The 27,963-nt window shown below is 41.2% G+C and overlaps 1 protein-coding gene across 2 annotated transcripts in view; it reads right to left on the bottom strand.

Moving 5' to 3' along the window:
- Positions 1-27,452, bottom strand: part of LOC135509352 (talin-2-like) — a 124,790-nt gene extending 97,338 nt beyond the window's left edge. For both annotated transcript variants that reach the window (XM_064929945.1, XM_064929946.1), the window contains exon 1: positions 27,395-27,452. The gene's annotated coding sequence lies outside the window, so the exon portion shown is untranslated. The remainder of the gene's footprint in view (positions 1-27,394) is intronic.
- Positions 27,453-27,963: the final 511 nt, after the last annotated feature.

The following is a 27,963-nucleotide window of genomic DNA, read 5'->3' on the forward strand; positions in this document are numbered from 1 at the left end:
AACAAGGTTGTTGATTCGTCCTCATTTTTTTCATAATCACAACCACTAAACTCTGTTACTGTTTTAAAATCACCATTGGGTTTATGGTGAAATCCCTGAGCAGTGTCCTTCCTCTTTGGCAACCGAGTTAGGTAGACAGCCTGTGTCTGTAGTGTTGGAGTATTGATACACCATCCAAAGTGTAATTAATAACTTCATCACGTTCAAAAGGATATTCAGCATCTGCTTTTTTGTTTTATGACCAATCGGTGCCCTTCATTGTGAGGCATTGAAATACCTCCCTGGTCTTGAATCTGTGCTTGAAATTCACTATTTGATTAATGGACCTTATAATAGGTAATTGTATGTGTGGGGTAGAGAGATTGAGTCGTCATAAAACAACTCCTGTTAACCACCATTATTAAAGACGGAATGAGTCCATGCAACTTATTATGTGATTTGCTAACACATTTTCACTCCAGAACTTATTTTTTGGTTCGATAACAAAAGGGGTTGAATACTTATTGACTCAAGACATTTCAGCTTTAAATGTTTTATTCATAAAATACTAAAAACTTCTACAAAAAAAAAATTCCACTCTGACATCATGGGGTATTGTGTATGTATATAAGTGACACAACATGTCAATTTAATCCATTTTAAATTTAGGCTGTAACACAACAATATGTGGAAAAGGGGTGTGAATATTTTCTGAAGGCTCTGTACATGCAAAAACACAGGAATTGCAACAAACAATTCTAAAAATCTACCTGCAATAGAGCATGCTGGAAAATATGATTATGGGCGCGGATTTTAGCAAACATGAATAAGTAATTTTACTCAACAAGCTTGATCAAATTCATCTCACGTAGAGCAAAGTAAACAAACTAACACATTATCTCAAATTCTTGTCCTTTTGACGTCCAATCAGAATAAAGCAATTGGTTAAGTTGACTTTTTTTACAGTGTAGGTTTAAAAGCTGGCATAAGCACATTGAAAACACTTTGATGAGAATGATTTATCTACTGTATTTGCAGTGGTGGAGTTTATTACAGTGCCAGTACCATTAATGTTGTACGTGACACCACCACCATCAGCGCAGAGACCACTGGAGCAGTGCTCTGCCAAGCCTGCCCTTTTCCACTAGCTACATCAGAATGGGTAGACAGACAGGCAGTTAATTGTTTCTAGCTTTGGCCTATAATAACTTGACCGACCTCAATGAGGCCCAGCTCATAGCTGTGAGGGGAAAGATCCCTGACAGGGATTCGCCTACACTATCAGATGGCCTCCATTGTCCAGACGAGTGGAGCTGAGAGGAGCCTGCCACACCATACTTCAAACTGTAGCTAACAAGGCTGAGGATAGGTTACGCTCCAGAGGTCTGGATAAGCCAGAAGAAGAGTATTACAGAGTGTACAGGAAAACATTTCCCCGGCCCTCTCTCTCTACTAGTTACCTGTCCAAAATTGTAATCATTAACGTAACTTTTGTACACTCACTGGACGATGTACTCGATGTACACTCACTGGACTCGAACCACACACTCAGACATACTACACTGACACACCAACACACAAACACAAAGCATATTGATGCCACACACATACAGTGCATTCAGAAAGTATTAAGACCTCTTAACTTTTCCCACATTTTGTTACATTACAGCCTTATTCTAAAATGTATTATCAATCTACACACAATACCCCATAATGAAACAGGTTGAGGTATTTTTGCAAATGTATTAATAAAAAATAAAGTGATATACCTTATTTACATAAGTACGCTTTGCTATGAGACAAAATTGAGCTCAGGGGCATCCTGTTTCCACTGATCATCCTTAAGATGTTTCTTCAACTTGATCTGGAAAGGCACACCCACCTGTCTATATAAAGGTCCCACAGTTGACAGTACATGTCAGAACAAAAACCAAGCAATGAGGTTAAAGGAATTGTCCTTAGAGCTCTGAGACAGTGTCGAGGCACAGATCTCGGGAAGGGTACCAAAAAATGTCTGCAGCATTGAAGGTACCCAAGAACACAGTGGCCGCCATCATTCGTAAATGGAACACGTTTTTGAACCACCAAGACTCTTCCTTGAGCTGGTCGCCTGGCCAAACTGAGCAATCAAGGGAGAAGGGCCTTGGTCAGAGAGCTGACCAAGAACCCAATGTTCACTGACAGAGCTCCAGAGATCCTCTGTGGAGATGGGAGAACCTTCCAGAAGGACAACCATCTCTGCAGCACTCCACCAATCAGGCCTTTATGGTAGAATGGCCAGACGGAAGCCACTCCTCAGTAAAAAGGTACATGATGGCCCGCTTGAAGTTTGCCAAAAGGCACCTAAAGGACTCTAGACCATGAGAAACAATTCTCTGGTCTGATGAAACCAAGATTGAGGTCTTTGGCCTGAATGTCAAGCATCATGTCAGAAGGAAACCTGGCACCATCCCTACGGTGAAGCATGGTTGTGGCAGCATCATGCTGTGAGGATGTTTTTCAGCGGCAGGCACTGGGAGACTAGAGACTCGAGGGAAAGATTAATGGCGCAAAGTACAGAGAGATCCTTGAAGAAAACCTGCTCCAGAGTGCTCAGGACCTCAGACTGGGGTGAAGGTTCACCTTCCAACTGGACAACGACCCTAAACACACAGTCAAGACAATGCAGGAGTGGCTTCGGGACAAGTCTCAGAATGTCCTTGAGTGGTCCAACCAGAGCCCGGACTTGAACCCGATCGAACATCTCTGGAGACACCTGAAAATAGCTATGCAGCAACTCTCCCCATCAAACCTGACTGAGCTTGAGAGGATCTGCAGAGAGGACAGAGATACTCCCCAAATACAGGTGTGCCAAGCTTGTAGCGTCATACCCAAGAAGATTTGATGCTGTAATCGCTGCCAAAGGTGCTTCAACAAAGTACCTAGGAAAGGGTCTGAATACTTATTTAAATGTGATTTAAAGAAAAATGTAATACATTTGCAAAAAGGTCCAAAAACGTGTTTTTGCTTTGTTGTTACAGGGTATTGTGTGTAGATTGATGAGAAAAACAACAATTAAATACATTTTTGAAGAAGGCTGTGACGTAACAATCCAAAGGCACTGTAGATATCAATAATAAGTGATAAACATATTGCTCGTAGACCATACCACTGCGGTCATCCTTACCTCCAAGCATTTATTCAAGTTGGATAATCTTTGGATGCCTACAGCAATCGCACCATTGGAAGACATAGCTTGAACTGTAGCCTACAAAAGCCTAATCCTGCTCTTTTCCTGTAACCCATCAAACGTATTTGCTGTGTCATCATAGGAACTTGTGGTCAGACATGCTCAGGAGGAACCAATTTAAAGTTGCACCTTTTTAAAATTCGGATTTAAATGTCATTGAGAAAACAGAATGGTGTCAAATACTTTTCTCAATTTATAAGTAATCATCTAATCTGATTACAATGTTTCTGCTGGTAACGTAACAGATTACAGTTACAGATTTTTTGTAATGTGTTACCCCTGTGTATACTTTTAAGTCAGTAGTTCCGAAAGTAGCGCTCATGAGCCAAAAATGGTCCCAGGAAATGGTGTACTATGTCACATACTGTATGTGCAGATACGTGCACCACGTCATTGCTCTCTGTCTTGCTCCGCTGTGTGTGCATCTGCTCTCACTCAAATGGTGAGGGGCTGAAGCTCATTGGATGGAACTTTAATTGATTGGGGGCTGGCCCACATGGGGCAAAACGGCATAGCACAGCTTCCAGCTGTGGCTAATTGAGGTAAATTTGGCTTTGTGGCTAATTGAGGTAAAACAGTAATTCTGCTCATAGATTATGCATGTATGAAGTACACATTGACACATTCAGCCCAAAGTGGGAGATTTAAAAAAGGCTTAGTAGTCGCCAAAGTTCCCGGAGCATATCTTTAAAACTTCCACATCTTGTGAGGCAGGGCACAGAGTCCCATCCCCTCCAGACACATAGCAGGATTCTTTAAAATCTCCATTTAGATATGATATTTCCATGTGATCTCCTTCCCAGTGCCCTGAGAGCAACACAGACAGACAGGAAATAAAACCAATGTTACCTCCCTGGGCCTGCGTGACTTTATTAGCATGGCTGCTACACATGTAGCAGCAACAAATATGATTTAGGTCAGACAGGACCCAAAACAAACCACAGCAGACAGACAGGGTGGATACTGGGCAATTTCACAGAAACATAGTAATGCTGAGGACTCTTTTTCGCTTTAAAATGTATGCCACCCAAAAACCATTGAATGCGAAGTTTAACAACAACTATATGCTTAAGTTTACTTTAATAATTGCCACCGAAAACATTCCTAAAACTCATTTACTTGAGGAACAGTGAAGGTGCAAAGTTTGGCAACAGAATGACAGTAAATTCTCCCTCTTATGTTTGCACGTTTTCTAAAACTGTTAAATATCTACTATAAATGAAGATTCAAAGAGATCTACAGAAAGAATGGGGTGTCAGCTATGATATGAGTTGAATGACAGACTGACATCATAGGTACTTGATCTGTTCTATACAGAAATGCAAAATGTTGAATGTCATTCTCTTCATGGTGATGTATCCTGAATAGGTACAACAACAAAAAAAGGTAGAAAAACACAATATTCTCTTATGCATCTTTAGTTATTATTCTACACACTGGTATTATTCTAATGAGCTCTGCCCTCAAACAAGACCACATTTTGTTGGTGACTACTATGATTTCCCATTGTGGCAAATTCAATTGCAATCATTCTGCAACAGATTTTTGGGTCAATCTGTTACCGTTTTAATCACTTAATAATTCATAAACAAAATTGTTATCAGTAAAAACACTAACTAAATGGTAGGTCTACCTTTACGTGTTACTTTTGTGAACTTTCATAATCCTTCCTCCTCATGAGAGAAATTAGAAAAATGTAATGTTTTTATTTTAACCCCCTTTTTCTCTCCAATTTCGATCTTGTTTCATTGCTGCAACTTCCCAACGGGCTCGAGAGAGGCGAAGGTCGAGTCATGCGAAGGTCGAGACATGCGAAACATGACCCGCCAAACTGCACGTTTTAACACCTGCTGGCTTAATCCAGAAGCCAGCCGCACCAATATGTTGGAGGAAACACTGTGAAACTGATGACCGGTGTCAGCCTGCAGGCGCCCGGCCCACCACAAGGAGTCGCTAGAGCACGATGAGCCAGGTAAAGCCCTCCCCATCCAAAAGCTCCCTTAACCCGGATGATGCTGGGCCAATTGTGCGCCGCCCTATAGGACTCCCGATCAAGGCCGGTTGAGATACAGCCCGGGATCGGACCCGAGTCTGTAGTTTGGCACTGCAATGCAATACCTTATATCACCTCCAGAGTGGCACAGCGGTTTATGGGGTTTTGGTTACAGAATGATAAGACACAAGGAAATATTTCTAAAACTTACATAAGGCAAATCATTTCTGCAAAACTAAATATACAGGGGCCTTTACCTCAACATTATTATGTTTTGATGTATTTCTAATACCTTTTAAGACTTTTTCAAGTAGATTTTCTTTCAAGACCCCTGAAATCAAAGCCTTTCTTTATTCCACATTGGATGGACGAAAAATGCCTTAATTAACCCAAAATATAGACTCTTTGCTTTCATTTGACAGCAAATTTGAAATGATATCAGATGTTTGTTATCCTTTTACATGGAAAATAACTGCTGCTAAATGTTAGGATGTTCGCAACAATAATATAAGACTGATGCTTAGCCACAACTTTACCAGCTTCAGGCAACCCACTCCAGACTGGGTGTTTATCTCAATTATAGCAAAATACATCATGGTTACTCCAAATTGTTTTGTATGTGTCCATTTAAAAGTGAGTACAGAATGTAGAGTACTTGTAACAGCTCTCTAAACCACAGAGGGTACATGACATATAAATGAATCAAACAAATACAAATAACATGGTCAAATATTCAAACTGAGCAGAGCACTCAAATAATACTTTTGAACAAAATATCCAAAATCACCATTTACATGCTCAATCAGACATGTGAAATGAGCCATTAGGAACTGTGCCATAAAAGGCATCAAAAGTCTCTTTCTATCAAGTTCAACATTTCTAATCATCTTTGAAAAGATAACTAGAAGTTGGGCACATCTGGGGAGCAGCTGTTGCCAACCCGGCCGTCTTTAGAGTTCAGTAGGTTAGCAGCCTTCTGGAGAGACACCATCTAATCCCAAAATAGAGATTCTGTTGAAAATGAAACAAAAAAGGGTCACAGGGCCTGCCCCCTGCTCAATGCAGAAATACACCCCCCTTCCACCCTCACCTCCCTTTCCTGGAAAAAACAGATCCCAAATTATTAGTTGTGTCTTCCCATGGGACAGGTAAGGATGCAGGGGGGGGGGTGATGGGGTGTAATTAAATTAGCCTCTCAGCTCTGCACCAGGTCTGAGCTGTGAAGGGAATCAAACATATCCATCTCACTGGGGTAGATTATTTTACATTATACTGGATCTAGTCTATACAGCAGCCGCGTAGGCATGGGTCGGGGCCTACCCACTGGGGAGCCAGGCCCACCCAATCAGATTGAGCAAAAAAAAGCTCTCTACTTGTTAGTGTTCCAAATGGGCAGAGGTGGGTAGTATCCTGCTACAAGTAACGCGTTCCATGTACTTAAATACATTTTTATTTGTAGTGGCACAACTGAGGGGGAGGAGAAATGGGCCAACCAAGAAAAGAAAACACCCTTCAAAGTGTAAAGGAGCCGTTCGGAAGAGGAGGATGGAGGGTAAATCCTACCTTGGCAGGAAAAAGATGATTGGGTCGACTACGGCAATTGATATCTGCACTGTTTGATTATTTTTTACTTATATTATTCTTACCCAAATACCTATTTTTATGTTTAATTCCATGCTGTAATTTGTCCGATTTGCATACAAGTAACATGATTGATAGTGACATTCGATAGTGTAGGTGTAGTTTGACTGTTGTAAACACTTACCTGATCCTCCTTGATATTTAATTTTGAGTGAAAAAAATGAAACATCACACTTGGGTGTAAATCTTTTCAGTATGCATTCACCATCACATGTACTTGAAATTATAGTGACATTTTTTTCCATTAAATGCTATTGAAATTTTGAATAAATTTCACATCTCGAGTACCATTGACATTTTCATTAAATTGAACACATTGATCAATATTAAAATCAACTTTGATTAAGACTGTAATTGAAAACTGGACAGCCTAAGGACTGACTTTAATGTCAGTCTTCATTGTAGACTACCTGTGCTGGAGGACACCTGCAATTGAGTATTTTTATTAGGATCCCCATTAGCTGGTGATGATGCAGCCACTACTCTTCCTGGGGTCCACAAGATGGTGCTGGCAGGCTTAAAGAATAAATTTGCACTAAGTTGTTGACTACGGTCACCTGTAGTTGTAAAAAATGACCAAACAAGATTTGTAACCACTTAATTAGTATTCTGTCTGGATACTTTTTTTAACCCTTACTTGAGTAGTTTCTTAAAATCGGACCCTTTTTTTCTCATATTTTTTGCATAAAATGACATCAACTTGCCTGTAGCTCAGGGCCTGAATCAAGGATATGCATATTCTTGAAACCATTTGAAAGGAAACACTTTGAAGTTTGTGGAAATCTGAAATTAATGTAGAGAATATAACACATTGGATCTAGTAAAAGATAATACAAACAAAAAAACATGCTTTTTTTTTTTGTTCCATCATCTTTGAAATGCAAGAGAAAGGCCATACATTGAGATAGGATTCTGTTGAATTTAGATTTTTTTGTCCACAAGATGGCAGCAGTGTGTGTGCAAAGTTTCAGACTGATCGAGTGAAGAATTACCTCACTACATAATATTTTGTATCAGGTCTGCCAGGAGTTTCCCCAAATGTGCCGAATTGGTCAATATATACATTTTCAAGTACATAACTAGAGAACATACACAAATCCTGTGGTAATAAAAAAAAGTAGGTTTACACACTTCCAGGAATGTCATGAATGGATCATTAGCTTCTCTACAGACAAGACACTAACCTTCACATATTTAGATGGCCGGGCGCGGTGGGTGTGGAGCCAGAGACAGCAGTGGGGTTAAACTATAGAACCCAGTTCCTACATTTGAATATATAAACATTTTTTCAAACAAAACTATACTAAATTTTATCTCTGGGAACCTCAGGATGACAAATCAGAGCAAAATTATCGAATGTAAGTACCTTATTTACCTTCAGAGGTGAATTTATCAAACAAGTTGCCATGATAGTGTTTTGTTGTTGTGTACTATCCTCAAACAATAGCATTGGTATTTTTTTCTGTAATAGTTACTGTGAATTGGACACTGCAGTTATATTCACATACATTTAATCTTTCTGCCCATATAAGACATGTCTATGACCCGGAAAGTTAGCTGTTGTTTACAACATTTTCTAGTCGCACTATCGCATATTGAGCAAAAACTTTACCGGTTTAAGAACACCGATCCCGTAGAGGTTTTACTTGAGTAACAGTAATTTAATTTAAGTACAGATTTTCAGTGCTGTTCCCACCACTGCAAATGGGACCTTAGTGAATTTATCTAAACATGCACACACCATCAGATAAAATTCATAGCAAGCAGTGCACTGGAATGACCATTCACTTTGACCACCCCATGCACCATGTGATGGGGTGGCCAAAAATAACTAACTGAAAGCCATAACCCCAATAACCCATGCATTTGATTGCATTGGTGGACACTGTATGTCAATGTGCTTCTATGGCTGTATACACACAATGTCACTGCCTACTTAATTTGTTCATTTAGCAAACAAGACAGCTCATAATCCAGAGCTTTTATCAGTCAACACACATATTTTCGCTTTAACTCAACATTTCTCAGCCTCATGACAAAAATGTGTAGAATAGCATGTGATTAGCTAATCAACTGCACACTTTCCTCTCTGTAGAACTGCAGGAAGTTAGCTGTTCTTTTGGCCTCCCAGATTTCTGCAGGCCCACCCACCAACATATTTCTGGCTACGCTACTGGTACACAGAGGACCACTGACATCAATGTCACAGGCAATGGTGGTGAGCATTAAAGCCAGTCTGACGTACTGTAGATCCCTCAGGTGGTAAACACAAGCTTTGAAAAACTATGTTCTGGCACCTTGACAACCTAAGCCTGAACTTGGTACACTGACTAAATATGTCTTGTGAAGGTGAACAGATTACATGCTGCAGCCATCAAAGTACAGAGCGAACTGCCATGGTCCCTTTGTTGTCGCATGACAAGATGGTAAGCCTCCAGCACAGCAGCTAACTTCCTCCATGTGTCAGTAGTAGAGGTAGCTCGCGCTCTTTCTCTCTCTGTCTCTCACAGGTGTGGCGTTCAAACGTTGCTCAATTGGCATCAAGGCACCTAATTTTGTTCCATAAAAACATTCCCCACACCGTTACGCCACCTGACACTGACATCAGCATGACTCAACAGGAACCGGGACTCATCGGACCAGGTGATGTTTTTGCACTCCTTAATTGTCCAGTGTTGGTGCTCGCATGCCCACTGGAGGCCGGCAGCTTCTGAGATACTTGAACCGCCGTGCCTGGCTAGACGATCATATCATGCTCAAAGTTGCTTATGTTACTCGTTTTTCCCATTCTAATATTCAATCGAACAGTAACAATGCCTTGTTGCCCATCTGCCTGCTTTATATAACAAGCAACTGCCACGTGACCCACGGTCTGTAGGAGCTTACCATTTTCACGAACCGTGTACCTAATAAACTGGCCAAGATGAGAGGCCAATGAGTGTATATCAAATGGTAAGCGTAAAGAGTAGTAAAGAGTAGAACCAGGATTTGACTACTACACGTTCAATGTTTCTTTTGCAAAAAATATTTGAAAAGGAACAGCTTCACCTTAATAACGAGAGTTCAGTTGACGTAACAGGGTTGACCTTAAAATGAGGGACATTTATATAAATCACTAATCACGTAGATAATAGTCTTCATAAATGTCTGTCAAGGGAACAAAATAACTGGGACTTTACAATGATGAAAACCTGGAGACATTTTGGGGTTTAGTTGGTTAAAATCTTCCTAGAAGTCATAGAAGGTGCATAGAGGCACATGTCAAAATGCTGAACTTTAGCAAGTCCTATTCATAAATAATATCTACAGTGGGGCAAAAAAGTATTTAGTCAGCCACCAATTGTGCAAGTTCTCCCACTTAAAAAGATGAGGCCTGTAATGTCATTTTTTTTCTCATTTTGTCTGTCATAGTTGAAGTGTACCTATGATGAAAATTACAGGCCTCTCATCTTTTTAGTGGGAGAACTTGCACAATTGGTGGCTGACTAAATACTTTTTTGCCCCACTGTAATTGATTGAATTTTCCATGTCGTCTATAGTAAAGGGAACTTCATTTAATATAACAGGATTTTATATTGGTACACAATCTGTACTTAAAACATCAAAAGTGCACAAAAAGGCACTCATTTCATGGAACAGCCCAGACATTGTCTTCTGGAGAAAACCCTCCAGGCAGCCTCAGTAGTTTATGCATTGCAGGCTGTGCATTAGAAAGCAGTGGTAATGTTTATTGGTACAGTAACAGAGTAAACTGCTGTGTGAACAGGCTCTCCACAGTGACAGCTACCATACAGACACCATTCCATTTTCACTATGTCCACTGATGCTGTTTTTAGCACACTGCTCTGCTGGACACAAGCATTTACTCTGACATGGTGGATATCTACAGTGAGGCAATGGTTGGTTGCTGAATTTACCTTTTTATGCCCTTTACTTAAAGCTTCATTTCTTTTTCATCCTTATTATTATATAATCTTTAAATATTGCATTTGAGTTTGGGTACATTACAAAGATTGAGAGAGAGAGAGAGGGAAAGAGAGAAGGGGGGAGGGGGGGTATGTAACTAATGATTAATTCAAAGCCATGATTGAATGCATGCAGTGATGAACAAAAAAATACATTAATGAAAAATGTCTTCCATCAAAATTATGATGAAACAGCATGATCCATCATAGTACCTGACATATCCCTGTACCCATCTCAGCTCTCAAAACCCTACAATGAGAGTATGATTGCACTAAGTCAGTGTCTTACTGTAGGTATTGAAATTCAACCTTTCCTACCCATTACAGAACCATATAATAAAATAATAAGGTCTGAGGAGATGTGGTATATGGCCAATATACCACGGCTAAGGGCTGTTCTTATGCACAACGCAACACGGAGGTCATGGACACAGCCCTTAGCCGTGATATATTGGCCATATACCACACCTCCCCGGGCTTTATTGCTATTATAAACTGGTTACCAACGTAATTAGAGCTGTATAAATACGGGTTGTCATACCCGTGGTAGACGGTCTGATATACCACAGCTGTCAGTCAATCAGCATTCATGGCTTGAACCACCCAGTTTATAGAAGGATATAACTAAAACGTTTACTTTTTTCCCTCTACTTTCATAATTTCTCATTATTGAATGTATCTGGCACCAAAATAAGTAGATCCTGACACCGTAAATAAGATACTTGTAACAAATTGATAGACAGAGAGCTTTAGTGTCTCTAGCGAATTCCTCTCTTTTCATATAGGACATGTGGAAAGAGCTCAAAGCGACGCTGTGGCTGCTTCATCCCATAAATAATGCATAGTGAAAGAGCAGAGTATCACACACAAGAGGATGCACAGGAGACTGAGTGTAAGCATGGACATGATTGCAGTGGGAATAGAGGATGAAGCTATTTAATTGGGACATGTTCATGGTGCTGTGCTGGGAGGTTAAGAACACTAGAGAGGTCATCATTTCCCAGAACAGGTCTGCTGTTATGTTACACGGTGGAAAAGCACAGCTCATAGAGCTCAATACATTGTGCTGAACAGTGCATGAATGCAGTATCTCTGCTTTATGATGAAAATGGTCAAAATGAAAATGGTTTTGTTTTGATGATAATAAATAATGGTATTTATGGTTTAAAATGCAATAAATCATCTATAAATAACAAGTATCTACCATAGAAGCTGCACAGTGTCTAACAAGCATGTCAAATAAATGTCACAAACAATAGCCATTGGGGAGCACAATAGGAGGCAAATCTACATTCTACACTGAACAAAAACGTAAAACGCAACGAACATTTCTTGGATCAACACTTTACATGTGGCGTTTATATTATTGTTCAGTATAGAATGTAGAGTAATATGATATGCAGGCTTTGTTGAACGTTAGCTCTAAATAATCAATCTCTTGCTCCTACATCGGTCAGAAGACTAGAAGAGTCCCATGCTTCTGTGGATTTGGGCCTACAATATACTGACAGTATAGTACAATACTGATCTTAACCTCCAACAGCTGTTGTGATTCTAACTCAGATCATAGTTCAGTAATGATACAGCTAATCCTACTGTACCAGAGATGCACCAAATACACTGGCAGGTTCCTAGAAATTAACACTCTATCCAGTTCCTCAGCTACACAACCAATTGAGAGGAGTGTGGTGCCGTTAACAGCCTCTGGCTATACGGATGGAGGGGATAAGTAATAGGAGTGCTGAATTAAATCAAGACCTGCTGTGGGGGCTCCTGCTCTATCTAGGAGCCCTGTTGACACAATTAGAGAGAGAAAAGCACAGAACACAAAGTACTCAACACAGACAAGCTGCCAACCAGCTCTTCAGTGTACTGTGACTGTCAGACCAAAGCTTGCACAAAACAGGGCAATGCATGCTCTTTTGTTAGAGAGGGAAGACCACAGTGACGACAACTATGATGAAAACCAGAGCTGGAGTGGTAGCAACGAACAAGATGAACACTCCAATGTCAGAAAATAGAAACTATTGCTGAATTAAATACTATTTCACAGCAAATGTTTCAAATTGGTGGTACATTGTAATATTTTCATGATATGTGAATTCATTGCTTATAAATATTTAAAAAGGTCTCTCTCATTAGTCACTATTACAGATGTGATACTAGATATCATTTCCCCAGTGGGTAACCTGAGAATGGCTCCGACTTTAAGACAAGGTTACTGATGATATGCTGAATGCACAGGACTAAAGCAAGGCATTCACTCAACACAGCTTCTAACAGCCAAGTGCATTTCCTTCCCAAATGTAAAATAATTTGCTGTCTGCCAAAGCGGCCCACGCTCCTCTCTCCCTGTGAGGCATGGTTCTGACGCTGTAGCCATGAGCCAGAGCAAAGTGGCTGCCTGGCTGGGCTGGGCTGGGGAAGACACAGGACTCTGGAGAGGAGGGAGAGAGGGCTGGAGCCTGTAGGTGTCACTGGGTCAGCAACACGGTGAGCAGCACGATACAGAGGATCTTAAGTAGAGGACAGAAGTATTTTCAGTGGTGCTCTATAGACAGTAGGGTCGTCTCCTGCAGACAAATAAGATGAGATCAACTGTGCAGTTCAACAACAATATAATTGTGTTGTTGGTTCATTTGCCGTTCTATTTCCATCCAAGCTCCCTGCTCCCCCAGTCCTTGGCCTCATCTGTTGTCCAGTGAGTCTGCATTTAAAGTCATTGGCCAACTGCCATCATGACACACTAACAGTGGGATGATTTTCAAACTATACAGTATTTAAAGTTTGCCAGTCTGATAGACAACGTCATTTAGAATAGAGAGAACTACTTTAATTAAAAAGAATCAAATCTAACTTACTATGTCGAGGAGGTATACTGGTCTGACATATTGAGCTCTGATATTTCATCAAGAAGGATCGATGAGTGGCTCAATCAGCAGTCTTAGCATCCCACTCCTATGGATCCTATGTGGTCCTGTGAGAGACTGCCAACACAGAGCACTCCCAGTATGCTTATGTAGGAAGGGGGACAATGCCATCAGGACCCCACAGGGCTTGCTGCTAAAATTGAGTGATTACTCAAAGGAAACAAGAACATGATTTGGGTGGTCCATTGAATGGTCCTTTGGAGGAAGGATTGCTGACATACAGTACCAGTCAAATGTTTGTACACACCCACTCATTCAAGGGTTTTTCTTTATTTTTACTATTTTATACATTGTGTAATAATAGTGAAGACAAAACTATGAAACAACACATATGGAATCATGTAGTAACCTCAAAAAAGAGTTAAACAAATCAAAATATATTTTGAAGTAGCCATCATCTCATTGATGACACCATCTCTCAACCAGCTTCATGAGGTAGTTACCTGCAATGCATTTCAATTAACAGGTGTGCATTGTTGAAAGTTATTTTGTTTGAGCCAATCAGTTTGAGCCACCATCAGTTGTGTTGTGACAAGGTAGGGGTGTTATACAGACGATAGCCAAGAAAGAGGGATGGAGTGCTGCATCAGATGACCTGGCCTCCACAATGACCCAACCTCATCCCAATTGAGATGGTTTGGGATGAGTTAGACAGCAGAGTGAAGAAAAAGCAGCCAACAAGTGTTAGGTGAACAGTTTGTCAGTGCAGTAGATCAGTATGTGCTCTGGTTAGTGGCTCCATGACTGACCACATTGATTATGTGGCCAGATACTCAATAGTACTCATTCAAATCGTTAGTGGTGGAAAAAATCATATAAAACCCTGAGGAGCATCAGTTGAACTTTTCAACTTTCATCCTTTTCACATGCAGCTGAATAGAATACATCTCATGATCCTTACCACAGATAGATTTCCCTGTAGGGGAAGCAGAACCAAGTCCAAAGGCATTCCTTTCCTTTTCAATACAGATATTTTGATCAAGCTTTTCCCATGAGAAACTCTCTATAAGTATTGCCTATCTAGTAACAATCAGAATATTTACAAACAAACACACACACACACACACACATTAACAGCATGTTAATAAGTATCCCTCTGACCTCAGGTTGAGATATATATATATATATATATATAAACATAAACTGGGTGGTTCGAGCCCTGAATGTTGATTGGCTGAAAGCCGTGGTATATCAGACTGTATAACATGGGTATGACAAAACGTTTATTTTTACTGCTCTAATTACATTGGTAACCAGTTTATAATGGCAATAAGGCACCTCACAGGTTTGTGGTATATGGCCAAGGGCTGTGTCCTAGTACTCCACATTACGTCGTGCAGAACAGCCCTTAGCCCTGGTATATTTGCCATATACCACACACCCTCGGGCCTTATTGCTTAAATACATATCTATAAAATATATAATTCTTGAGGAATTAACAATACTGAAGAAATGCTTATCAGAAAATAATTCACTCAGTTCCCAACCATCCTCCAAGGCCGAATAGAAACTTAACAAGAATAAAGCTTTCCCATTTTCAATATTAAATTGGACCTATCACATTAGAAGCTCACCTCAAGATACCATACATACATACATACTGCTATATTCAAGTTTACTTCAATGTATTACACAAAGAGAGAACACATTTGCGAGAACACAAACATGGAAACTAACCCAAACAGGGCGTTTGAGGGAACATATCCAAATGTTGTCACATTGGCCGCTGGCTCAGACAGGCACCCTGTTTGACCCATAGATGAGCAGGCTGGCAGCATGGCACGTACCAGTGCCCTGACCAGAGCCCTACCACACTGGAGTCAGTCTACTGACCTACTTGTCATATGTCTGCCATGGCGGAGTCTACCACAGCTCCAATTACTACTGTCACTGCTATACATACAGATGATAACATGTTTCATAACCATCATCTAAAGCTGCTTCATTGTCATGTCGCTCAAAAATATCTCTAGAATAATCCGAAGAGCAAAGACCCCGTCTTTATTGAAATGCGGAGCCACATGAAAATATTTTCCAAAAAATGTCATCTATGTAAATATGATATGATTATTTGACCATTTAAAAACCAAAAACTTAATACAACCACATGTGGATAAAATGCATTTAAAAAGTATAGATGCTTTTTTCCATTGTGGTTCTTGTTAACAAAATACACAATGCATAAATTAACAACAAATTAAAGATGGAAGAATGGAATTAAGGCAGTTAGGAAATGTCAGTATATATCTTTTTTCACCTTTATTTAACCAGGTAGGCTAGTTGAGAACAAGTTCTCATTTACAACTGCGACCTGGCCAAGATAAAACAAAGCAGTGTGACACAAACAACAGAGTTACACATGGGATAAACAAACATACAGTCAATGACACAATAGAGAAAATAAGTCTATATACAGTGTGTGCAAATGAGGTAAGATAAGGGAGGTAAGGCAATAAATAGGCCATAGTGGCAAAAAATTACAATTTAGCAATTGAACACTGGAGTGATAGATGTGCAGAAGATGAATGTGGAAGTAGAGATACTGGGGTGCAAAGCAACAAAACAAATAACAGTATGGGGATGAGGTAGTTGGATGGGCTATTTACAGATGGGATATGCACAGGTGCAGTGACCTGTAAGCTGCTTTGACAGCTGGTGTTTAAAGTTGGTGAGGGAGATATGAGTCTCCAGTTTCAGTGATTTTTGCAATTCGTTCCAGTCATTGGCAGCAGAGAACTGGAAGGAAAGGCGAACAAATGAGGAATTGGCTTTGGGGGTGGCCAGTGAAATAAACCTGCTGGAGCGCATGCTACGGGTGGGTGCTGCTTTGGTGACCAGTGAGCTGATTTAAGGCGGGGCTTTACCTAGCAAACGACTTATAGATGATGGCTTGAGTATGGCTTGAGCGGAGGGCACATCGATGGTACAGTACAGTCAGGGAGAAAGTCAGTCTGTCAGACAGGCCAAGAGCTTTTCATCAGGGCCCATTGCCTTGTCTGACACTCCCAGTTCCCCCATAACAGCCGCTACTCCATAGGTAGCTGAAACTCCATTGCCGACAGCGTAGCACCCACCTGAGTGATGCTTCCGCTGCAGTAAAGTGCCAGAAAATCAACCACACATCAGTAGTGTTCAGAAACAGTCCCTTGTCTCTCTAACATCTCAGACTCCGGTAGCAAGATGTTGTGTTCCATTTGACTGTAGCTATGCATCATCAATAATATCTAAGTAAGAGTGAAAGTGGAGGTGGATTGCTCAGCTGTTGTGTAGAGCGAGAGTGACCTCTTAATCACAGGAACATTCTTTCTACTGTACTTGTCCTTTAACTCTGTAAAAGACCAGGACTTCCCCTGGAAGAAAAAGCTCTGACACACTGTGAGAGAGCAAGTGAGGGAAGTGATTCTGGAAAATGTGTATTTGAGGAATGAGGAGGGAATTATTCCAACAATGAGCCCCACTCAGTTCATTCCTCCCAGGAGACAAGGCGAGTTCACTTACTTCATTCCAGTCAACATGCATAGATCATTCTAGAAAATGCTATAGAAAAGTCACATGGCATTATGCACCATAATCTAAATCTAGTGGATAGAACAATATCGAACTAAAGAAACATTAACTGTCTCTCACTGTCTAAGTAAAATCATGTCTTGCTATTTAACCTGAACACACACAGACCCCCTAACAACCACCCAAGCAAACATCCATACAGACTTAACTTAATTAAAAAAACATAAACCTACTCTCCAATCCTTTCACTGCCACTGGATCAAAAGGATAGTTCATAGTACCCACTGTTAGTCATCGCTAAACCCATCCACCATGCTAGAAATACATATGGTTGAACCCAAGAAGAAAAAAATAAGATAGCTACCTTGTGTTCCTTAAAAAACAGGCATGCCCTACAGAGTCTGATATGCTGTGGCCATATAGAGAGCAATAAGCAGCACGTAGCACATCTATTTCAGTTGAAAACAGAGAACACAAATGCAGGGTCAGAGCTACAGTAGCACAGGGTGTGTTTCAGTTTCCAACTCCCACACACTCTCTGATGACTCCAAAACCCTCACTTCCCCAATCCCTTACTTCCCAAACCTCTGACTAAACATTTTCTGGGGAATTCCGTCCAGGAATGCTATGTTAGTGACGGAGCAACTGCAACAGCTGGGAGGAAAAATACTTTCTAACGGATGACAGGGAAACATAGGCCTTCTCTCACACACTGTTAACAGCAGCTTGTCCTCTTCACTGGCACTGTGCAGTAGATCAAGAACGACTGACTGTTTCTAATGAACCTTTGACTGAGTGACATTTGTCACTATGATGATATTTATTTTTTGACAGCTTTTTTCACAGATATACATATTATTTTTTGCAACAACAACAAAAAAAAAACTCTCCTATTGATGTCTAAGCACATTAGCCTTGTCCCACATATTTCTCCTCAAACTTACATTGAGCTTCAAATATGTTTGACTGATGGGATCCTGTCCTTCCTCTATGACCCGGGAAATAGCCAATGAGAATCAGAATGGCTCTGCTGGAGCAGTGGCCTTCTTTAAGGGAGTAAACACAAAAGCCTTTTGATCATAAGTGATGAAGAGAGAGTAGCATAGTTCATTACACTGTCATTAGCGCCTGTTTATCTAAAACACATGCCACAAAATGCATTAATTTGCCAAAATTAAAATGTAAAGACAATATTTCTCTAACATGGATCACTGTGCCGTTTCCCATGACAGTTTTGCAGAGTCCCAAATGGGATCTCAAGTACTAGTAATTCAACAAAATACAATAAACTTACAAGTTGAATAATTTACACAGAGGGCAATTTTGCATGAATTGGAGCTTGTTTAACAAGGACCTTAATAGCTTCCCATAATCCAGAGTAATTTTCATAGGCTGCGTTTATACAGGCAGCCCAATATGGTGAAAGCCATCCAGTAGTAAAGAACGGAGTTTCTACCTGTGAGCCACCCACATGGATCTGACTACCTAACTCTGTTGGAAGGATCCAGAAATATGCTGTGTAACTCAGCCAGTTTTAAAAGTGGTACAGTGCTGCTGATATTGTAACCTCTGGTCATCCTGCAGATGTAACCACTGAATCGGAAGCTGCTAAATTCCCCTCTGTTTTCCATGAGGTGCTGTTAGATTAACTGTATAGGATTTTATCAGTTGCCGTTGGCAAGTGCATGCTCCATCTGAACTTACTGGTAATGTGAGATAATTATAACTGGGTACATGGCAGACTGATGGAGCACAGATGCTCTGTACTGTAGGATCATGGGGAGAACCCACTCTCGCTCTGAACATGGACTGGCCAAGGGCTAACACTGGAACAGTTCAGCATGGATGCATAACACCTGAAGACTGTTTTTTTTATTTGTATTATTTCACCTTTATTTAACCAGGTAGGCAAGTTGAGAACAAGTTCTCATTTACAATTGTGAGCTGCTCTGACAGCTGGTGCTTAAAGCTAGTGAGGGAGATAAGTGCTTCCAGTTTCAGAGATTTTTGTAGTTCATTCCAGTCATTGTCAGCAGAGAACTGGAAGGAGAGGCGGCCAACGGAATAATTGGTTTTGGGGGTGACCAGAGAGATATACCTGCTGGAGCGCGTGCTACAGGTGGGTGCTGCTATTGTGACCAGCGAGCTGAGATAAGGGGGGACTTTACCTAGTAGGGTATTGTAGATGACCTGGAGCCAGTGGGTTTGGCGACGAGTATGAAGCGAGGGCCAGCCAACGAGATCGTACAGGTCGCAGTGGTGGGTAGTATATGGGGCTTTGGTGACAAAAAAGATGGCACTGTGGATGACGTCGCCGAAGTCGAGGATAGGTAGGATGGTCAGTTTACAAGGGCATGTTTGGCAGCATGAGTGAAGGATGCTTTGTTGCGAAATAGGAAGCCAATTCTAGATTTAACTTTGGATTGGAGATGTTTGATGTGAGTCTGGAAGGAGAGTTTACAGTCTAGCCAGACACCGAGGTATTTGTAGTTGTCCACATATTCCAAGTCAGAAACGTCCAGAGTAGTGAGGTTCGACGGGCGGGCAGGTGCAGGCAGTGATCGGTTGAAGAGCACGCATTTAGTTTTCCTTGCATTTAAGAGCAATTTGAGGCCACGGAAGGAGAGTTGTATGGCATTGAAGCTCGTATGGAGGGTTGTTAACACAGTGTCCAAAGAAGGGCCAGAAGTATACAGAATGGTGTCGTCTGGGTAGAGGTGGATCAGAGACTCACCAGCAGTAAGAGCGACATCATTGATGTATACAGAGAAGAGAGTCGGTCCAAGAATTGAACCCTGTGGCATCCCCATAGAAACTGCCAGAGGCCCGGACAACAGGCCTCCGATTTGACACACTGAACTCTATCAGAGAAGTAGTTGGTGGACCAGGAGAGGCAATCATTTGAGAAACCAAGCCTATCGAGTCTGCCAATAAGAATGTTGTGATTGACAGAGTTGAAAGCCTTGGCCAGGTCAATGAATACAGTATTGTTTCTTATCGATGGTGGTTAAGACATCGTTTAGGATATCTTGAGCGTGGCTGACGTGCACCCATAACCAGCTCTGAAACCAGATTGCATAGCGTAGAAGGTATGGTGGGATTCGAAATGGTCGGTAATCTGTTTGTTGACTTGGCTTTTGAAGACCTTAAAAAGGAAGGGTAGGATAGATATAGGTCTGTAGAAGTTTAGGTCAAGAGTGTCCCCCCTTTTGAAGAGGGGGTTGACCGCAGCTGCTTTCCAATCTTTGGGAATCTCAGACGACACGAAAGAGAGGTTGAACAGGCTAGTAATAGGGTTGGCAACAATTTCAGCAGATAATTTTAGAAAGAAAGGGTCCAGATTGTCTAGCCAGGCTGATTTGTAGGGGTCCAGATTTTGCAGCTCTTTCAGAACATCAGCTGACTGGATTTGGGAGAAGGAGAAATGGGGAAGGCTTGGGCGAGTTGCTGTGGGGGGGTGCAGTGATGTTGACCGGGGTAGGGATAGCCAGGTGGAAAGCATAACCAGCCGTAGAAAAATACTTATTGAAATTCGCAATTATAGTGGATTTATCGGTGGTGACAGCGTTTCCTATCCTCAGTGCAGTGGGCGGCTGGGAGGAGGTGTTCTTATTCTCCATGGACTTTACAGTGTCCCAGACGTTTCTTGAGCTTGAAAAAGCTAGCCTTGGCTTTTCTAACTACTTGTGTATATTGGTTTCTAGCTTCCCTGAAAAGTTGCATATCACGGGGGCTGTTAGATGCTAATACAGAACGCCATAGGATGTTTTTGTGTTGGTTAAGGGCAGTCAGGAGAGAACCAAGGGCTATATCTGTTCCTGGTTCTAAATTTCTTGAATGGGGCATGCTTATTTAAGATGGTGAGGAAGGCATTTAAAAAAATAGCCAGGCATGCTTTACTGACGGGATGAGATCAATATCCTTCCAGGATACCCCGGCCAGGTTGACTAGAAAGGCCGGCTTGCTGAAGTGTTTCAGGTAGCGTTTGACAGTGAAGAGTGGAGGTCGTTTGACCGCTGACCCATTACGGATGCAGGCAATGAGGCAGGGATCGCTGAGATCTTGGTTGAAAACATCAGAGGTGTATTTAGAGGGTAAGTTGGTTAGGATGATATCTATGAGGCTGCCCTTGTTTACGGCTTTGGGGTGGTACCTGGTAGGTTCAGGGTCCTGTGTGGCTCAGTCGGTAGAGCATGGCGTTCAATCATTCCCGCTGGGACCACCCATATGTAAAAGTAGTGGCCCCAGACTTGTAAGTCGCTTTGGACAAAAGCGTCTGCTAAATGGGATATATTATCATAATTTGTGTGATATTGAGGGCATCAAGCTTAGATTGTAGGATGGCTGGGGTGTTAAGCATGTTCCAGTTTTTTTATGACATTCGCTTGCCTTTACTATCCTGTTCTTCAACAGTACATGTCATTCAAATATCATTACTTTATGCAAAGTCCTACAGTGCACTTTAAGTCTGATTTTGGCACACAGTCTCTAGTGCAGGGTGCCCCAACTGGTGGCCTGCGGGCTGAAGTAGCAGTTAAACATTTGGACCCACCTACTCATTCCAGGGTTTTTATTTATTTGTTCTATATTGTAGAATAATAGTGAAGATATTAAAACTATGAAATAACACATATGGAATCAACAAATCAAAATATATTTATATTTGAGATTCTTCAAAGTAGCCACCCTGTCACGCCTTGGTCTTAGTATTTTGTGTTTTAGTTGGTCAGGTCAGGGTGTGACATGGGTTTATTGTTTGTTGTAATTCTTAGTGGGGTTTTTTAGTTATTGGGATTGTGGCTGATTAGGGGTGTGTGTTGCATAGGTTTGGCTGCCTGAGGCGGTTCTCAATCAGAGTCAGGTGATTCTCGTTGTCTCTGATTGGGAACCGTATTTAGGTAGCCTGGGTTTCGCTTTGTATTTCGTGGGTGATTGTTCCTGTCTCTGTGTTAGTGTTCACCAGACAGGCTGTATAGGTTTTTCACGTTCCGTTTGTTGTTTTTGTTATTTCATGTATCGTCATTTGTCTATTAAAAATATGAGTAACCAACACGCTGCATTTCGGTCCGACTCTTTTTCGACAAAACGAAGAACGTCGTAACACACCCTTTGTCTTGATGACAGCTTTGCACAAATACTGTAGGGTCTTGTTTTGGAGGATGCATGGCTCTCGACCTTCACCTTTCCCGAGTCCATACAGGAGTTGCAGCGATGGGACAAGACTGTAACTACCAATTGGATATCATGAAATTCTGGATATTTCTTTTAAATTAAGCTCTGAAAGAGTTTGATAGGGCAATATGGGCAATTCCACGTTAACAGATTGACACTGAGACTCATTTTTTTATTTAAAAACCATTGCCAACCAAAAACCAGTGATTGATAAACCATACACCGATATGCAGAAGTCTACTTTTAACAATTGCCACTGCACATTTTCCTGAAACTTGTCTACTTGAGGAACACTGCAGATGCAAAGGTAAAAAATGACAATAAAATCTCCATCAGTTTTTTTATGTGACCACATTCTCCAAAAACTCTGCATTCAGATTCAAAGATGTCTGCAGAAAGATGTTTGAAAAATATATTTTGGTTATTGAACTACAGTAAGTGAAGTGGCTCAACACCCGGTAACAGAATGATGGTAACAGAATGACATCATGGGTCAATGATCTGTACTATACAGAAATGCATGGTTATGAATGTCATTCTCTTCATGGTGATGTATCCTGAATATGTAGACAAAAAGGTAGAAAATTGTAATATTCTCCTTTCCATGTTTGTATATTATTCCACACACTGGCTATTATTCTAATGAGTTCAGCCCCCAAACAAGAGCAAATTTGGTTGGTTCAGATAGGACAAAATCGGTGTCAATTATCGACATCCATTTTTCTCAAGTTTTAACATCACATAACAGTACAGCACAGTAGAGCACAGTACAGTCTAGTACAGTACAGCTCAGTAAAGTGCAGTAAAAAAGAGTAGATTATAGTTCAGTACAATAACAGCTGGTGTCTGTCTATAGGCAACATCCGCACCGAGCTAAATGCTAGTGCTGCCACTTTCAATGAGTGGGACACTAATCCGGATGCTTATAAGAAATCCCGCTATGCCCTCAGAAGAACCATCAACAGGCAAAGCATCAATACAGGACTAAGACTGAATCCTACTACACCGGCTCTGATGCTCGTCGGATGTGGCAGGGCTTGCATTACGGACTACAGAGGGAAACCCAACAGTGAGCTGCCCAGTGACAGGAACCTACCAGATGAGCTAAACGCCTTATATGCTCGCTACGAGGCAAGCAACACTGAAGCATGCATGAGAGCACGAGCTGTTCAGGACGGCTGTGTGATCACGCTCTCCGGAGCCGATGTGAGCGAGACCTTTAAAACAGGTGAACATTCACAAGGTCGTGGGTATCAAGCAGACCGCCATAGTCCCCGTGCCCAAGGAAGCGAAAGTAACCTGCCTAAATGACTACCACCCGTAGCACGCACGTTGGTAGTCATTAAGTGCTTTGAAAGGCTGGTCATGACTCACTCCAATTCTCATACCCCTCCAACAGATCCACAGATGATGCAATCTCAATCACACTCCCCTTTCCCACCTGGACAAAAGAAACACGTATGTGAGAATGGTGTTCATTGACTACAGCTCAGCGTTCAACAGCATAGTACTCACTAAGCTAAGGACCCTGGGACTAAACACCTCCCTCTGTAACTGGTCTTCCTGACAGGCCACCCCCAGGTGGTAAGGGTAGGCAACAACACATCTGCCATGCTGATCCGCAACACTGGTGCCCCTCATGGGTGTGTGTTAAGTCCCCTCCTGTACTCCCTGTTCACCCAGGGCTGCGTGGCCAAGCACGACTCCAACACCATAATTAAGTTTGCCGACGACACAACAGTGGTAGGCCTGATCACCGGCAATGAAGAAACAGCCTATAGGGAGGTGGTCAGAAAGCTGGCAGTGTGGTGCCAGGACAACAACCTCTCCCTCAATGTTAGCAAGACATGGACTACAGGAAAAGGAGGTCCGAACAGGCCCCCATTAACATCAACAGGGCAGTAGTGGTGCAGGTCCAGAGATTCAAGTTCCTTGGTTTCCACGTCACCAACGAAACTATCATGATCCAAACACACCAAGACAGTCGTGAAGAGGGCACAACAACACCTTTTCCCCTTCAGGTGAATGAAAAGATTTGGCATGGATCCTCAGATCCTCAAAAGGTTCTACAGCTCCTCCATTGACTGGTTGCATCACCGCCTGGTATGGCAACTGCTCAGCATCTGACTAAGGCGCTAGAGGGTAGTGCATACGGCCCAGTACATCAATGGGGCCGAACTTCCTGCCATCCAGGACCTATATACTAGTCGGTGTCAGAGGAAGGCCACAAACATTGTCAAAGGCTCCAGTCACCAAAGTAATAGACTGTTCTCTCTGCTACAGCATGGCAAGAGGCACCGGAGCGCCAAGTCTAGGTCCAAAAGGCTCCATAACAGCTTCTACCCCAAAGCCACAAGCCTGCTGAACAATTAATAAAATGGCCACCCGGACTATTTACATTTTGTTTTGACACTGCTGCTACTTGCTGTTTATTATCTATGCATAGTCACTTTACCCCTACCTACATGTACAAATTAACTTGACTAACCTGTACCCCCGCATATTGACTCGGTACCGGTACCCCTGTATACAGCCTTGTTATTTTATTGTGTTACTTTTTATTTTATGTTTTACTTTATTTAGTAAATATGTATTTCTTAACTCTATTTATTGAACTGTATTGTTGGTTAAGGGCTTGTAAGTAAGCATTTCACACTAAGGTCTATACCTGTTGTACAGTATAGTGGAGTAGAGTATAGTGCAGTACAGCACAAAAAGTAGAGTACAGCAGAGCACAGAGTAGAGTAAAGAAAAGAAATAGAGTATAGTTCAGTACAGAAGAGCACAGTAGTGTCCAGTAGAGTATATTACAGTATACTGCCTACTAATATGTGCTCTACTGTACTGTATTTCTACTGTACCGACCTCTACTTTTGACTGTATTCTACTGTGCTCAACTGCAACTCTGGTTTGCGACTACTATGATTTCCCATTACGGCCAATTCAATTGCAGTAATTCTGTTACTTATTTTTCAGTCCATCTGTTACCGATTTGGTAACAGAGTGATGTGTATTAATCACTTTATAATTCATAAACAAAATTGTTATCAGTAAAAACATGATCTACTTGGTAGGTCTACCTTAACTTGTTAATTCTGTAAATTTCCATAATCCTCCCTCCTCATGAGGAAGAGAAATGTGAAAACATTTTAAAAATATGTGGGGTTTTGGTAACAGAATGACAAGACATGAAGCAATATCTCTTAAACTTATAGAAAGCAGAATATTTTCTTCAAAACTAAATATAAATGATAAATATGTTTTTTAAGAACCCTTTTCTATGTGTGACCAGCAATCAAAGCCTTTGCTTATTCCTAATCTTTAGGGTGGAAAATGGATGAAAAACATATCTAGGCCTTTATTTCCCAAAAATATAGATTAGCTTTCATTTGACACAAAATGTGATATGCTCAAATAAACTTTATTCAACTTGCCATCTGATTGGCTGAGTCGAAATCTCATTACACATAAGCAATCCTTTCAGATCTACAGGAATGCCTCGGGGGTAAGGGGTCAATTTGGAATTCAGCATGTCAGATGGGGGTCCATGCTGTTCAGGTCCTTGGGATGTCCATACCGCCATTAAAGTTGAACTTTCAAATGGTTACGGTAAGGGTTAAGGTTAGGGGAGGGTTAAGGATGTCCCAAGGATACCAGTTAGCACAAAACTTGTCACATGACTCAAATGAATGGTACACATACATACATATAGGCTACCTAACAAGTAAGCTTGCTGTGGAGCAGAATGCGTAGGCATATCGACTATTAAGCAGTGTGTGTTGACAAAAGCTGACCACAAGATCACACTGTAAATTTAAATGTATTTGATGTCTGACCAAGTTATGCATAACCAAGTAGTCTCGAATAACATGTCATGATATTTGGCGCATGCTATTGTGTCATCTTACCACTCCAAATGAGTCTAGAAAAATATAAATACGATCTTTGATTGGTCAATTTGGACCGCTATTATGACCATATCTTGGGATGCGCCTTTGGACACCTGCTACTACGATGTCTTTAAAATGCAGTGCAGCTGTATTACTATGCAGTGTCACTGGCGATGGTTGAAGGACTCTAACTCGTAGCCTTCTGTGACTAAATCTGGTCCCAACTCAGGTCTGCAACTGCATGAACAAGAAGGCAGGAGTAGCAGGAATCGCAAACAGTTTGCTGCTTCCAAAATGCACTCAGCATCATAGGCTTATAATGTAAGCTATTGGCTTATGTAGGGCAATGAGGGGGAGGGAGGCTCGTCGTTTATAGTTATCGTGCAATGTACCTACATGTAGGCTAAAGTAAAACACCCAAAATGTACATTTTTTTCCCCCGGTTCTCATTTTAATCAATGATGCTCTAAATAGCCCATGGACAACATTTAATAGGTTACAGCTCAATCTCATAATCTGGGAAATGGTTGTCTTGATGTACTGTAGGCTCGTAGTAGAGTAGTGGTGGGGTAACGTTAGTGGCTTGACATTTCTGGTTAGGCTTACAGTAGCCTAATTGTATTAGTTTTGGGAACATGACCGTGGCATTGATAGGTTTAGGACATACCATTAAAATATGACAGCAGTGACTGTGGAATATACAATGTAGCCTACATAATATCAAACGTTACAATGTAACACCGGTCAATAGGGGATTGCCTCACAAGTTCGCACATCCTTCGGATAACGGACTGAATGTCTCATTAGCAAGATAAGGTTCTGGAAACTATAGTCCAAATATTTACTCAATACAGGCAATTATGTTTATCTAAGCAATACAATTTACCCATATTAAATAGCCTACGTGTTTGCAGGTGCAATGAAATCAACCATCATTCAATTATGGGCAAACGACATGAAATTAACACACTAGCCTAAGTGAAAACAAGTGAATAAATACTAGCCTAATAAAAGATACAAAGACACATACTAACCTAAAACATCAGTGTTAAAAACACATTGGAACGATAAAAAAGCTTAAATCCTACCTGAAATCTGTCAATCGTTAGTGCATGCGGGTTGAAGTGGATGTACACACAATCACAGTGTAAGCAGTAGCAGTCCTGCCTCCACCGTATCAAGCCCCTCCTAGTTTTGTGGAATCGTAAACGACCGAAAAGAAAAATTGACCGATTTCTGTGCGCAGAAATGAGGAAGCGCGTCGCACGCAACACATTTCCAGCCTGTCTTTTCAATACAGTAGGCTGACATTAATGCAGTATATGTAGACCTATAGCCCTATATACCAATGAACTTGGCGCATATTCAGTAGCACTAATTGTACAGCAATAACTACATGGGTGTGTATTTGTGTGAGTGTGAGGGAGGGAGAGGGGGAGAAAGACAGAGAATCACTAACCTTCGAGTAAAAACAAACAAAATGTAAGCACACATTTTGAATGTATGATTAATAATAAATAAGATATCATAAGGGCTATTATCGATTCCCTGGGCAATACCATCTGTTTAAACAACGGGTACGTTTCATAAAACCTCATAACAGATAAGTAGCCGATATACATGATAAATACTTCATAATATACAGTAATCATCTCAA

The sequence above is a fragment of the Oncorhynchus masou genome, chromosome 22, assembly GCF_036934945.1.
Source record: "Oncorhynchus masou masou isolate Uvic2021 chromosome 22, UVic_Omas_1.1, whole genome shotgun sequence".
Classification (NCBI taxonomy): Eukaryota; Metazoa; Chordata; class Actinopteri; order Salmoniformes; family Salmonidae; genus Oncorhynchus; species Oncorhynchus masou.